Source organism: Heterocephalus glaber, unplaced genomic scaffold (genome assembly GCF_053883595.1).
Source record: "Heterocephalus glaber isolate CG9 unplaced genomic scaffold, H.glaber_assembly_v1.0 deba00001457, whole genome shotgun sequence".
Taxonomy (NCBI): domain Eukaryota; kingdom Metazoa; phylum Chordata; class Mammalia; order Rodentia; family Bathyergidae; genus Heterocephalus; species Heterocephalus glaber.
Window position 1 is genome coordinate 21,175,264 of NW_028258305.1, and position 12,907 is coordinate 21,188,170.

Consider the following 12,907-nt stretch of genomic DNA (forward strand, 5'->3'; position numbering starts at 1 on the left):
GGTGCTGCCACCTGCCTTGCAAGCGCAAAGTCCGGAGTTCTACCCCTGTTCCAAAAAAATGGTATCATGTGTAACCGATCAACTGCTTGCTCTGCTTCTGTACTTAGTTCCTGCTTGCAAACCCTATATAAACTGTAGAAGAACAAAAGACAGCTTCCTGGTTCTTTGAGGAACTATCCCAACCAGGTCCATCAATGTAATAAAGTTTGCTTTCTGCCTCCAAGTTCTGGGTGCTGATCAGTGTTTCCCCTTTGCTGTTAGAAGATAAGGCAAGTTCAATCCCCAGCACCAAAAAAAAAAAAAAGAAGAAGATAAGACAAGCTTTAAAAAAGCTTCTTTCGGGACGGAGATTTAGCTCAGTGGTTTTGCCACCTGCTGTGCAAGTGCAAGGACCCGAGTTCAATCCCCAGTAACAACAACAACAACAAAAAAGCTTCTTTCTGTATCTGTTGAATCTTGACTCCTTATGTTTATTTTTTTCTTTCTTCCTTCCTTTCTTTTTTTTTTTGGTACCAGGGATTGAACTCAGGTCCTTGTACTTGCGAGGCAGGCAACAGAACCACTGGGCTAAATCCCCAGCCCAAAGCTTTGTTTCCCCTTTTTTTTTTTTTTTTTTTTGGTACCCGGGATTGAACTTGGGTCCTTGCGCCTGCGCAGCAAGCGGCAAAACCACTGAGCTAAATCCCCGGCCCTCCTTTCTTTCTTTTTGAGACAGGGTCTCACTCAGTAGCTCAGGCTGGCCTCAGACTCATAGTGATCCTCCTGCCTCAGCTTCACAAGTGCTGGGACAACCGGCATGCACCACCACACCTGGCCTGGCATTAAATTTAAAATAACCTTCCTGTCAACTCTAGAACACTCATGACTTCTTACTGAGTCAACTGTCAGTGAAGTCTGTGAGAAGGAGCCAACTGTAGCTGCCCAAACGTGTTAACCCCAAGACTCTAAGGAAGCAACTCCACAGGGGTCGGATGACTCACAGTCCTCTAGTGGGATCAGAGCCCCCTTCTCCAGCTATCCGAGAACTCTACCCCTTAACTTCTGTCCCACAGCAGGCTTATCCCTCCTGAGCCTACACTATTCTTTGGAAGATGAGCACAACAATATATTAAGCGAGACCAAAAAGAATTAAAATTTTGTACTCTGCAAAGGTCAGATTTGGGGCATTCCCTACATTCAATCTACTGCAATGTCATTGAGAGAATTAATGAGTTACAATAACATTAAATTGGAGGCACTCAAAGACCCTCCTCCTGCATAAACAGACATCATCTCCACCTTCTGGACTCTCATTTGCTTCCACAGAAACGCACTCATTCTTTCTGTAGAAGCCTTCGTTTCCCTTTCTTTTATATTGTTAAAATGGTATTTTCAGCCCCAAATTTTAATATTATGGCCTCTTGGATCACATTTCCATGAACTCTTGTGTACAGATGCAAATAACAATCTATGTACGACTGGGTTGTAGCTCAGCGGTACCGCACTTGCTTGCCATTCAAAAAGCCTTGGTTCCATGCTCAGCAGCACACATACACAAAAATCTTTCTCTTGCTAAATTGTCTTTAACCTGCAGTGCCCAACAGACACAATCCATTACTATGTACGGCCTTATTTTAAGAGTAAGGGAGGGCTGGGGATTTAGCTCAGTGTCACCGCAGCTGCCTGGCAAGCTTAAGGTCCTGAGTTCAATCCCTGGTACCAAAAAAAAAGAAGGGAGCCAGGTGTGGTGGTGCATACCTACAATCCCAGCACTGGGGAGGCTGAGGCAGGAGGATTGCCAGGGGTTCTAGGCCAGCCTGGGCTACATAGGGAGTTCAAGGCTAGCCAGGACTACACAGCGAGACCTTGTCTCAAAAAACAAAAGAAGCCGCCTCCTCCCGGCCGGTGGAGCGCGTGGAGGCTGGAAGTGGGCTCGGCTGGGCTCCTGCGTTGGCGCCGCCGCCGCCGCCGCGCGAAGCCCCCTGCCTCGCTCCGGCCGCGCCAAGATGAGTTCCCGGAAAGTGCTGGCCATTCAGGCCCGAAAGCGGAGGCCGAAAAGAGAGAAACATCCGAAAAACTTGATGTTTCCACAGTTCATCCTTGCAGTGCTTGCTTCAGCAGTACATATACCAAAGTTCATCCTTGCAAAATCAAGCAGAAGATTGAGCTGCTGATGTCAGTTAACTCTGAGAAGTCGTCCTCTTCAGAAAGGTGGCTATCATCCAGTGAAAATTGGAGACCTCTTCAATGGTCGATATCATGTCATTAGAAAGCTAGGATGGGGGCACTTCTCTACTGTCTGGCTGTGCTGGGATATGCAGGGGAAAAGATTTGTTGCAATGAAAGTTGTAAAAAGTGCCCAGCATTACACAGAGACAGCCTTGGATGAAATAAAATTGCTCAAATGTGTTCGAGAAAGTGATCCCAATGACCCAAACAAAGACATGGTGGTACAGCTCACTGATGACTTCAAGATTTCAGGCATGAATGGAATACATGTGTGCATGGTCTTCGAAGTGCTTGGCCACCATCTCCTCAAGTGGATCATCAAGTCCAACTATCAGGGCCTCCCAGTACGTTGTGTGAAGAGTATCATTCAACAGGTCCTCCAAGGTTTAGATTATCTACACAGTAAGTGCAAGATTATTCATACTGACATAAAGCCAGAAAACATCCTGATGTGTGTGGATGATGCATATGTGAGAAGAATGGCAGCAGAGGCGACGGAGTGGCAGAAAGCAGGTGCTCCTCCTCCTTCAGGGTCTGCAGTGAGTACGGCTCCACAGCAAAAACCTATAGGAAAAATATCTAAAAATAAGAAGAAAAAGCTGAAAAAGAAACAGAAGAGGCAGGCTGAGTTATTGGAAAAACGCCTGCGGAAGAGAGAAGAATTGCAGCGAGAAGCTGAAAGGAAAATAATAGAGGAAAACATCAGCTCTTCTGTACCTTCCAGTGAGCAAGATGATGAATTCTGTGCAGAGGTGAAACTAAAAGCAGGATTAGAGGAGACGGCTGAGGAAGAGACTGCAAAGGACAATGGTGAAGCTGAAGACCAGGAAGAGAAGGAAGATGCTGAGAAAGAAAATGTTGAGAAGGATGAAGATGATGTCGATCAAGAACTTGGGAACATAGACCCTACACGGATCGAGTCACCCAAAACAAATGGCCATATTGAGAATGGCCCATTCTTACTGGAACAGCAGCTGGAAGATGAAGAGGATGATGAAGATGACTGCCCAAATCCTGAGGAGTATAACCTTGATGAGCCAAATGCAGAAAGTGATTACACATATAGCAGCTCCTATGAACAATTCAATGAACCTGTGGCCTGCGGCTCTGTGCTTTCCGAGGGATCGCCACTTACCAAGCAGGAAGAAAGCAGTCCTTCCCATGACAGAAGCAGGACGGTTTCAGCCTCCAGTACTGGGGATTTGCCAAAAACAAAGACCCGGGCGGCCGACTTGTTGGTGAACCCCCTGGATCCTCGGAATGCAGATAAAATTAGAGTAAAAATTGCTGACCTGGGAAATGCTTGTTGGGTGCATAAACACTTCACCGAGGACATCCAGACGCGTCAGTATAGATCCATAGAGGTGCTGATAGGAGCAGGCTACAGCACACCTGCAGACATTTGGAGCACAGCGTGCATGGCATTTGAGCTGGCAACTGGAGACTATTTGTTTGAACCACATTCCGGGGAAGACTATTCCAGGGATGAAGGAGAACTGTGGCACATCACCAAGCTGAAGCCCTGGAGCCTCTTTGATGTACTTGTGGAAAAGTATGGCTGGCCACATGAAGATGCTGCACAGGTTACAGATTTCCTCATCCCGATGTTAGAAATGGTTCCAGAAAAATGAGCCTCCGCTGGCGAATGCCTTCGGCATCCATGGTTGAATTCTTAGCAAAGCTACAAATACACCGTTCTGAGCTAGCAAGTGTTTTCCAGTACATTGGACCTAAACGGTGACTCTCATTCTTTAGCAGGATTACAAGTGAGCTGGCTTCATCCTCAGACCTTTATTTTGCTTTGAGGATTTGTAACTATTTATGAAGAAATATTTTAGCTGAGTACTATATAATTTACAATCTTAAGAAATTATCGAGTTGGAACCAAGAAATAGCAAGGAAATATGTACAATTTTATCTTCCAGCAAAGGGACATCATTCCTGTATTATAGTGTATGTAAATGCACCCTTGTAAATGTTAATTTCCATTAAATATGGGATGGGGACTCAAGTTTCAGAAAAGCTACGAAGGCCTGAGTGCTTTGTAGCTAAGTTGCACGTAGCAGACTCACTGCTCCAAGGACTTGTACAGACTTTTCATTCTCTCAGAGTCCATTCACATTGGATTTTAAATGAAGTGGCTCTGGGTCACCAGACATCATTCCCTGTATGGCACTTTAAAGGAAGAAAAGACATGCTTGTTCTGACATGCATTATAATTTAGCAGTCCCATTTGTATTTTTGCATATTTTTAAGAGTACTTTTAAAGAAAAAAAGTGATTTCCCTTAAAAAATATGATGGCCTGGGACCATGTGGCGTTGCCTTCTCCAAGCACTGTAAGTTAAACGCATAGATTAAATTGGACAAGAGAAACGTGAAGAAAAAAAAAAAAAAGAAAATAAAAGGATGGGGGAGATTAGAGCAAAATTTTGCTTTGTTTTTAAAATGGGTTTTCATGATGTTTCTCAGGCTGGTCTCAAATTCCTAGGCTCAAGGGTAGCTGGAACTACAGGCATAGGCCTTTTTTGCTTTTTCATTTATACTACACTTGATTTTAGCCAAAAGGCCTCGAAGCGATTTTTCATTTATATATATGTGAACTTAAATTCTCTGAATACTGCTTAAAAGTCCTGCAGAGCCAGGAGTGGGGTATATGCCTGTAATGCCAGCACTTAAAAGGCTGAGGCAGGAGGATACTGAGCCCACCTGTGAAATGTAGCAAGAATGTTGGGGCTGGGGATTTAGCTCAGTGGTGCCGCCACTTGCCCCGAAAGCACAAGGGCCCAATGTCTATCCCCAGTACCAAAAACAAAAAACAAGAATGTGTCACAAAATAAAAAATTTTTAAAGGTTGGGGGATCCCAACACTTGGGAGACTGAGGCAGGAGGATCACTGAGATTTCAAGGCCACATAGAGGCTACACAGTGAGTTCAAGGCCAGCCAGTCTCAAAAAAACAACAAAAATGTTTACAGTAAGCAGTTTTTTCAGCTTCCTCCTGCTGAGAGCAGAACCTCCCACCTCTAGCCCTGGTACTAGGAGGAGTCAACATTTCCTGGGTTCCTTGTGGGCCTAGGCTGGGCTAAATTTGCATATTTCCTGGCTTTTCTTCTACCCCTTCTACAAGATAGTGCTGGGGGCCAGGCTAGCTGCCTCACCCATTTGGCCAAATCATAAATAAACTTATTTTTCCATTTTTGGGTGTTTTTTTTCCTGTACTCTTGATGGTCTGAGGGAGAAGAAATCCAAACTGTAGGGACCCAGCTTCAGACCCTTGTGTTGTTTGTTTGTTTGTTTGTTTGTTTTGGTACTGGGGATCGAACTTCGGTGCTTGTGCTTTCGAGGCAGGCAGTGGAACCACTGAGCTAAATCCCCGGCCCACAGGGCCTTGATGGAACCCCACCAGCAACCTGGGTAAAAGATGGAGAGAAAGGACCTCAGGAGGCCTCGGCCCAGCGCCTGGCACCATGAATGCTTGATGGGCGGGTGAAAGAGCACAAGCCGAAGCACCTGTGCTGCCCAGCCGAGGTTGACCCAACCAGCTAGGCCTTGGGAGTCAAAGTCAAGGCTGGGGACAGGAGGGGAATGTCTGTGAGGCCCTGTCCCAGACCAAACAGCAGGGCCACCGGGGACAAGCCTGGAGTCTGACGAGGTCAAGCTGGGGGAAGCTGCAGGGAGGAAGAGCCCTCAGTGAGAGCCATGGCAGTCTTGGGCCTGGGAAAGGCAGCTGGTAGGTGCTTTGGGGAGGGGAAATTTAGGAGGAATCTGCCCCCAAGCAGTGTTTTGCAAGCCTGAAAATAAGCTGTGTCACATCAAATCTGCCAGGTGGAGCTGAGGGTCCTTTCCAAGGAAAGGGCAGAGTAGGTAGATGTGGATGCTTATCTAAAGCTGCTCACCCAGGCTGTACATTGATGCTGCTGTCACAGTCACCTAACGCTCTGGGCAAAAATGGGAGATTTCCACCGCACTGCCAGAAATGGCACAGTTGGTCTAGAGTCTGGCTTTGGAGAACAGATGTCTGAAATCTCTAGGAGCGAGAAAGAGAAAGCAGCACTCCTCCTCCTCCTGCCACTTTGTGGCTGCTGCCTGTCCTTGCCCTTGTGAGAAACAGTCCTGTTTGACTTTCTAACTGGCTTTCTTTGTTGTCCCAGCTGGATGAATGGCAGGGCATGTTTTGAATGTCTCCTTCCTTCCTAATTTTTAATTCTCGGTGCTCAGAAGAAAGAAAGGGAGACACTGTCGGCAGGAGACAACCCCCGAAGACTACTCTGAGGTAGGGGGAGAGGAGAGGGCTGTCGTTTTGTCCAGAGCCAGCAGGGTACAACTCCCTGGCCTCTTTCTAATACTCCGGGCTTGAACTTTGCGCTGAATGTGCTCTCCTCTCTGGCCCCCAATGTCCCAGCATTGGGCCCTGCTGTTTCCCAGCCCTTCCTGCTGTCAGCACTTTCAGGGCCCTAGTGACCTTGTGGAGCGAGGGCCTGGTGCACCACTTGAGCTCAAGCCTTGGACTTCTGACCTGGTAAATGGCCACTGACCTGCACGCTTGTCAGGAGGATGGCCTTGGGCTGGGAGGGACTTAAAAAGTGCTTTTGTGAAAAAGCACCAACGTTTCACTTGGGCCTCAAGGTGTCTAATAAGTGAGCAAGAGCAGAATAAAGCTTGGCTTCTCTGCCTTCGTTTTGTATCTGTCTCCTGTTGTCCACCTAAAGCTTTGGAATCAGATCCCCGCTCGCTCTGCACAGAGCAGTTAACCCCTCATGGAGTGTTTATCTAAAAACTGCTAATGAGAGAAGAGACCGCCCCTCCATATGGGATTGGGCAACCATGGGTTAACTGTGTTATTGGGCAACTATGGCTTAACTAGGCAACTGTGCTCTTTGAAGAATGTACCTGAGTAGCCATGACAACTTCTGTAATCTGTCACCAAAAGGCAGTGGTGTAAGGGACTCAGAAACTCCTGCCAGAACTCTGAGCTCTTCCCCTGACACATGCAACCCCTGCTCTGCTTTGTAAATCCTGCTTGCTATATTCCCAAGAAAACTCCAATGAAAGTAAGCCTTGGAGCTGGGGATTTAGCTCAGTGGTTCTGCCTCCTGCCCTGCAAGTGCAAGGACCCAAGTTCGATCCCCAGTACGAAAAAAAAGAAGCCTCAGAGATGTAAAGAGATATATAAAGAGGTGCACACCTGCCGTGCAAGTGCAAGGTCCCGAGTTTGATCCCTGGTACCAATAAACAAAACAAAACAAAGAGGTGCTCCCCTGTAATCAAAGTACTTGGGAGGCTGAGGCAGGAGGATCACCATAAGTCCAAGGCCAGCCTGAACTACATAGCGAGACTCTTTCTAAAAAATAAAAAAAATTTTTTGCTCAGTGGGGCAGGGTGGCACATGCCTATAATTTCAGCATTCTTTTTTTTTGCAGTACCAGGGATCAAACTCAGGACCTTGTGTTTTTGAGGCAGATGGCAGAACCACTGAGCTAAATCCCCAGCCCAATTTCACCATTCTTAAAAGGCTTAGGCAGAAAGATCACAAATTCAAGCCCAGCTGAAGCAACTTAGCTACTTACAGATGACCTAACTCAAAAAATAATAATAATAAAAAGGGCTGGGGATGTAGTTCAGTGCAGAGGCTCTGGGTTCAATACCCAGAACTGAATGAAAAAAAAAAAACCCTGGCCAGGTCGGTTGAAGTCCCATCCCTGCCCATCCCTGCTGTAAATAGCACTGTCAGGATGCACAGGGTGATGTCAGGCTGGGCAGCTCTTGGCTACAGAGCTCAGGTGACCTGAGCCATTCACAGTGAGCCAGAGGGTGGCGGAAGTGCTGAGCTCTGAGTGACTGCTCAAGAACCTGCTTTGGATAAAGATTATTTCAAACTGAAGATATTTGAGATTTAACAGATGCAGAAAGAAACCTTCTCAGAGATCCCCACATATCTGATTAAAAGCAGAAAATCTGAGAAACAAGGACTGCCATAAATCCCCTCTGTGAGCATCTGCCACTCCCAGGAGAAACGGGGCGGGGGGGGGGGGCATATGGCTGTGAGGAAGCCACTTGCATAAGCAAACAGTGCCACAGACTTTTCTTAGCTACAATTTGTCCCTTTTGGGTGGGGGTGTTTTTTGTTTTGTTTTTGAGACAGGGTCTCACTATGCAGCTCAGGATGGCTGAGCTCACTATAGCCCAGACTAGCCTCGAACACGAAGTGATCCTCCTGCCCCAGCCTTCCGAATCCTGGGATTACCTTCCTGTGCCACCGCACCCAACCCCAATTTGTCTGTCTAAAAGTCCGTTTACTGTCCCTCAAAAAAAAAAAAGCCCTGTTCTTCCCATAGATACCTTTTCTCCTCTCTCCAATTTCTCTACCAAATCAGGAGTAGAAGCTCCAAATTTTAGCCACCTTTTGAAATTCCTGGGGACATCAGCTCATGTCCCCTCCCTCACTGGAACCTCCCAGCTCGGAACTGGAACTGAGGAGAGCAGCCTGTGTGCTGAGCCTCAAGTGCTGCTTGCTACAGTGGTAGCCCTTGGCAAAGCCATCATCACCCTTGATGTCAGGCCCATTCACTCCCCCCACCCAGGAGTCCCACATACTTTTTCTAAAAGATTCCAAATCATTGCCTAGCCAGAGCTGAAGGTCTTCCCTGGGTGGAGGAGAATGGCCTTCTTGCAAGTACAACTGTAAACACAGGACTTTAAACTCAGTCCAAGACTCCCTGAAGATCTATCTGCAAGGTGCTAAATGGGCCAGGAAAAGAACGTTGTTGTTGTTGTTGTTGTTATTGTTGTTATCATTGTGGTTTTTTAAGACAGAGCCTTGCTGTGTAGCCCAGGCTAGCCTGGAACTCATAGTGATCACCTGCCTCAGCCTCCCAAGTGCTGAGGTACAGGCATGCGTGACCATATCGGGCAAGGACATTCTTTAGATAATCAATGACCTTTGCTGCCTAGGCCCTTTTTCCAAATACTCAAACCCTCATAAAAACCTCAACCTCAGCCAGGCATGGTGGTGCAAACCTGTAATGTAATCCCAGCACTCAGGAGGCTGAGGCAGGAGGATTGCCCTGAGTTGGAGGACAGCCTGGGATATTTAGTGAGTTCAGAGCCAGCCTGAACTACATAGCAAGACTTTGTCTCAAAAAAAAAAAAAAATCAAGACCCTCGTCTTACTGGACCCATCACCACTCCATCCCATCATCAGTTCCGTGCATCCAGTGAGCTCCCTCCTTTGCAAGACCCAGTCTCCAAACCCTTCCTTCCAGGTGCTCCAGGGTGTCCGCACAGCTGCCCTGTGTTATCTCACAGGCATCCGGAAATTCACACGTCAAGCTGTCCTTCTCCACCTGTCCTGCAGTTCCTCCATGTGGCACGGCTATGTTCAGATGTCCCCCCAAAGCCTCATGCAGTCACAGTGGTGCTTTTTCAAGGTGGCTGGATCTAGGGTGTGTGATGCTGGGATTGAGGATATGATGCTAGGATTAAGGCTGCCCCATACTACCCGCTCTAAGGGTGGGTAGTCTGGACAGGATATAAGGGACAGAAAGGGTCCCTGCTGGTCGCTTGTACCTTGCTGCTTGTCAGTTGCTTGCTGCTGCCACCTTCTGCCTTCCACGGCATGGACTGTTTCTCCTCTCCAATGTTCCTCTGCCAGGACTCCCTGCTTTGGAGCCAGCTCACTATGGACTGAACCCTCTACAAACCATGACCCAAATAAACCTTTCCTCCTTAAACTCTGGGAGTCAAAGTATTTTGTCTCAGCAAGGAGAAAAGTAACTAAGACACCATCTTAGTAAGTGGTAACTTTTTTCTTTGCTTCACCGAGAATTGAATCCAGGGCCTTTGCACTGAGCAAAAGCACTTTTTCTTTATCTTAATTTTAGATAAGTTCTCAGTAAGTCACTAAGTTATCCAGGCTGGGCTTGAACTTACGATTCTCCTGCCTCAGCCTATGCCCCACCACACCTGGCCAGCAAGTGGTACCTCACTCACTTGCTCAAGCAGGAAACAGCAGTAACCTGAACCCTCTTCCCTCTGCCAGATCCACCCGAACACAGCAGGAAACTCCCTTTTCTTCTCTGCTCTCAGTATCCTCACTTGTTTCCCTAACATGCATCCATTTCCCAGTCAGTGACCTACCTTTCTTTCTTTCAGTTCTTTGAGACAGTCTCACTATGTACTAGTAGTTCAGGCTGTTCTTGAGCTCACTATGTAACCCGTACTATCCTCCTGCCTCACCCTTCTGTAGATATGAGATATTATGATTTTAATTTGTATTTCACTAATTATTTTGATGTCACATTTAAGAAACCATAGCCAGGGCTGGGGATTTAGCTGTGACGTGTGCCTACCTCACAAGAGCAAGGTCCTGAGTTTGATCCCCAGTACCACAAAAAAAAAAAAAAAAAAGGAAACCATAGCCAAATACAAGGTCATGCAGATTTGTCCCTATAATTTTTATTTTTCCTAGTACCAGGGATCGAACTCAGGACCTTGTGCTTGCAAGGCAGGCACAGCACCACTGAGCTAAATCCCCGGCCCTCTGCCTCAGCCTTCTGAAGTACGGGAACTACAGGTGTGCACCACTATACCCGACTAACATCCTTTTATTTTTATTCTTTTTAATTAGGGTCTCACTGAGTTGACCAGGATAGTCTTCAACACAAGATCCTCCTGCTTTTTTTTTAATTTTTTTAGACAGGGTCTCACTTTGTACTTTTATACTTCAGGCTGTCCTTGAACTCACTGCAGTCCTGCCTCAGCCTTCTGAGTGCTGGGATTCCAGGCATGGGCCACCATGTCTGGCTACCAGTGACCCTTAATGCCACAAATCAGATCCTGTCATCTGCCCCTTTGGAACTTTCCAGTGGATTCCATCTGACTAGGAATGCAGGCTGAAGAGCTTCCTCCAGCCTTACTTCACAGCTTCCCTTTCCTGCCTCACTGCCCCTGCTCCATGCCTGTGTGGTGTCTCCTTGGGGGCTCTGTCATGGACTCCTGCCCCTCCTCTGGGTGGCCAGCAGATGACATCCACTTTGTCACCTCTGCTGTCTTCCCCCACTCCTCACTCTGGCCTGTGGCATCTGGCCCTGTGGCAGCTGTGGCAATCAGTTAACGGTCCCCACTTTGTGGCCTCCTTTTCCCCTGTGTATTGGTGTAGGCCCTCTGTGGCATCTGGCTCACCACAGATCTTGCCTGGGCCAACAGGCCTGAAGCTGAGGGCTGTCTGAGGTGAGTCCTGCCTGTCCGGCTCAGGCTGCTGCTGTGTGAGACGCAGAGCCCGGCCTCCTGTGGGGCGGAGGTGAAGGGGGAGGGTTGAGTGGGCAGGGTGAAGGCAGCCACAGCCAGCTGACCCCTGGGTGTGCAAGGGAGATCACCCAAAGTCCGCCAGCCACCTACCTGACCCTTGGCAGACTGTGGCTACTCCAGCCAGCTGCTGGGTCTAGAATATCATGCAGCGGGCCAAAGGACTCACAGGCATTGAGATCCCTGTGTGTTTGTGCTGCTATAATAGAATACCCGAGTGAGTTATAGAGATGTTTGTATCTCACAGATCTGAGAGCCCCAGCAGACTGCTGTCTTAAGAGTCAAGGGTGCACCTTGAACTGGGCACCTTCAAGAGGGGCAAAGGTAGGACTGCACAGGGGGAGGATGGAGGTGTTACAGAGGGCACATGGGGGACTGCCCAGGCATAGGCTGGATTTATCTGTCTGGGTGTAGACAGGGCTGAGATTCTGAATGATTTCAGCCGCTGGCTGGAGAAGAGGCAAAGCTCTTATGGGGTGTGGGGATGGGGTTATAATCCTAAGGAATCTGGGATGGAATGCTTGCGGTCAGAGCAAGTGCACAGATACTGGCACTGGGGAGATTGTAGGCCCTGTCCTAAATTTTCTTTTCTTTTTTTTTTTTTTTTTGGTACCAGGGATCGAACTCAGGTCCTTGCACTTGCAAGGCAAGCGACAGAACCACTGAGCTAAATCCCCGGCCCTATCCTAAATTTTCTTAATGGCCATCTGTTCAGCTTGCTGAGGGCAGTGTGACCCTGTAGTGGTGTCCTGTTGTTTGTGGAGGTTGTCAGGTTTGCTAAAAGTCTCACTCAGCTCAGGGATGACAGGAGGGACAACAAGAGACCACTCCCCCTCTGTCAGCCCTTTCAGAACAGCAGCCCATTCATAGAGCTGAGCCTCATGATCTGAATGTCCCCAGCACTGTGCCACATGAATTGTGGAAGGGATCCATGATTTTGTTTTGTTTTTGCAGTGCTGAAATTGAACCTAGGATGTTCCAACAGAGCTACAATCCTTTTTTTGAGATTCAGTCTTGCTATGTAGTTCAGGCCAGATCTGAACTCCCTATGTAGCCCAGGTTGGCCTCAAACTTGTGGTGATCCTCCTGCCTCAGCCTCCAGAGTACTGGGATCACAGGCGTGGGCTACCACGCCCAGCAGTCCCCAACCCTTTTTGATTTTTAAATTTTGAGACAGTCTTGCTAAGTTGCCACACTGCCCAGGTTGCGCTTGAACTCATAAACTTTGACTGCCTCAGCCTCCCAGAGTGCTGGGATTAGTGTGTGTACCATGCCTGGCTCATACTGAGGTAACATAGAAGAAATAAAAGGAGACAAGGAAATTATAACCAAAAATTGTACTTCTTTGTGTTAGGGTAAACCAAGGCATGACTGAAACCATCAGAACAGGCAAAAA

At 47.7% G+C, this 12,907-nt stretch overlaps 1 pseudogene across 1 annotated transcript; it reads left to right on the forward strand.

Moving 5' to 3' along the window:
- The first annotated feature begins 1,985 nt into the window (after positions 1-1,985).
- Positions 1,986-12,907, forward strand: LOC106008900 (SRSF protein kinase 2 pseudogene; annotated as a pseudogene). The gene is made up of 3 exons (XR_001183061.3): positions 1,986-6,481; positions 11,759-11,835; positions 12,866-12,907. The product of XR_001183061.3 is annotated as an SRSF protein kinase 2 pseudogene (transcript).